Here is a 2,500-nt window from a genome sequence, read left to right on the forward strand (position 1 = left end):
ATTGTGAAATATACAAAAATTAATATATTGTATAGTTGTTAGAGAGAATCTTATAACATAAAGATACAGATTTTTGAACGCAAAGTACTTTATTTCTCAATATTCATTGAGAACATAAGGTAGTGTTATATAGATTGTTATCAAACGACTATTACAATATACTGAAAAACAATTGTGAAATATACAAAAATTAATATATTGTATAGTTGTTAGAGAGAATCTTATAACATAAAGATACAGATTTTTGAACGCAAAGTACTTTATTTCTCAATATTCATTGAGAACATAAGGTAGTGTTATATAGATTGTTATCAAACGACTATTACAATATACTGAAAAACAATTGAAATATACAAAAATGAATATATAATGGTATATTGAATAGTTGTTAGAGAGAACCTTAACATAAAGATACAGCTTTGAACGCAAAGTTATCAAACGACTTTTACAATATACTGAAAAGCAATTGAAATATACAAAAATTAATATAATGGTATATTGTATAATATAAAAACTAAGTTTGGTTAAACGGCGGGCATAAAAATGATTTTATTTACGTAGCCAAATGCATCGTCATCTTATTAGTGACGCGCAAAAAGGAATTCAGGAGATTCCTACTGTCCCTATTTGCGAAGAGCCGAAACCACATATAAAGAGCCAAAAGGCCGAAAAAACGTATATTTGCATATAAAAAAAACTAAATTTGGTTAAACGGCGGGCATAAAAATGATTTTATTTACGTAGCCAAATGCATCGTCATCTTATTAGTGACGCGCAAAAAGGAATTCAGGAGATTCCTACTGTCCCTATTTGCGAAGAGCCGAAACCACATATAAAGAGCCAAAAGGCCGAAAAAACGTATATTTGCATATAAAAAAAACTAAATTTGGTTAAACGGCGGGCATAAAAATGATTTTATTTACGTAGCCAAATGCATCGTCATCTTATTAGTGACGCGCAAAAAGGAATTCAGGAGATTCCTACTGTCCCTATTTGCGAAGAGCCGAAACCACATATAAAGAGCCAAAAGGCCGAAAAAACGTATATTTGCATATAAAAAAAACTAAATTTGGTTAAACGGCGGGCATAAAAATGATTTTATTTACGTAGCCAAATGCATCGTCATCTTATTAGTGACGCGCAAAAAGGAATTCAGGAGATTCCTACTGTCCCTATTTGCGAAGAGCCGAAACCACATATAAAGAGCCAAAAGGCCGAAAAAACGTATATTTGCATATAAAAAAAACTAAATTTGGTTAAACGGCGGGCATAAAAATGATTTTATTTACGTAGCCAAATGCATCGTCATCTTATTAGTGACGCGCAAAAAGGAATTCAGGAGATTCCTACTGTCCCTATTTGCGAAGAGCCGAAACCCCATATAAAGAGCCAAAACGCCGAAACCACGTTCATACAAGTAAAAAAATTTCATATAAATACTAAATAATTTTCATATAGATACTAAGTTTATGAATTCATACAAGTAAATAATTTTCATATAAATACTAAATAATTTTCATATAGATACTAAGTTAATGAATTCAAACAAGTTAAAAATTTTCATATAAATACTAAATAATTTTCATATAGATACTAAGTTAATGAATTCATACAAGTTAAAAATTTTCATATAAATACTAAATAATTTTCATATAGATACTAAGTTAATGAATTCATACAAGTTAAAAATTTTCATATAAATACTAAATAATTTTCATATAGATACTAAGTTAATGAATTCATACAAGTTAAAAATTTTCATATAAATACTAAATAATTTTCATATAGATACTAAGTTAATGAATTCATACAAGTTAAAAATTTTCATATAAATACTAAATAATTTTCATATAGATACTAAGTTTATGAATTCATACAAGTAAAAAATTTTCATATAAATACTAAATAATTTTCATATAGATACTAAGTTAATGAATTCATACAAGTTAAAAATTTTCATATAAATACTAAATAATTTTCATATAGATACTAAGTTTATGAATTCATACAAGTAAAAAATGTTCATATAAATACTAAATAATTTTCATATAGATACTTAATAAATTTCATATAAATACTAAATAATTTTCATATAGATACTAAGTTTATGAATTCATACAAGTAAATAATTTTCATATAAATACTAAATAATTTTCATATAGATACTAAGTTAATGAATTCATACAAGTTAAAAATTTTCATATAAATACTAAATAATTTTCATATAGATACTAAGTTAATGAATTCATACAAGTTAAAAATTTTCATATAAATACTAAATAATTTTCATATAGATACTAAGTTAATGAATTCATACAAGTTAAAAATTTTCATATAAATACTAAATAATTTTCATATAGATACTAAGTTTATGAATTCATACAAGTAAATAATTTTCATATAAATACTAAATAATTTTCATATAGATACTAAGTTAATGAATTCATACAAGTTAAAAATTTTCATATAAATACTAAATAATTTTCATATAGATACTAAG

Source organism: Zeugodacus cucurbitae, unplaced genomic scaffold, assembly GCF_028554725.1.
Source record: "Zeugodacus cucurbitae isolate PBARC_wt_2022May unplaced genomic scaffold, idZeuCucr1.2 ctg00000024.1, whole genome shotgun sequence".
Classification (NCBI taxonomy): Eukaryota; Metazoa; Arthropoda; class Insecta; order Diptera; family Tephritidae; genus Zeugodacus; species Zeugodacus cucurbitae.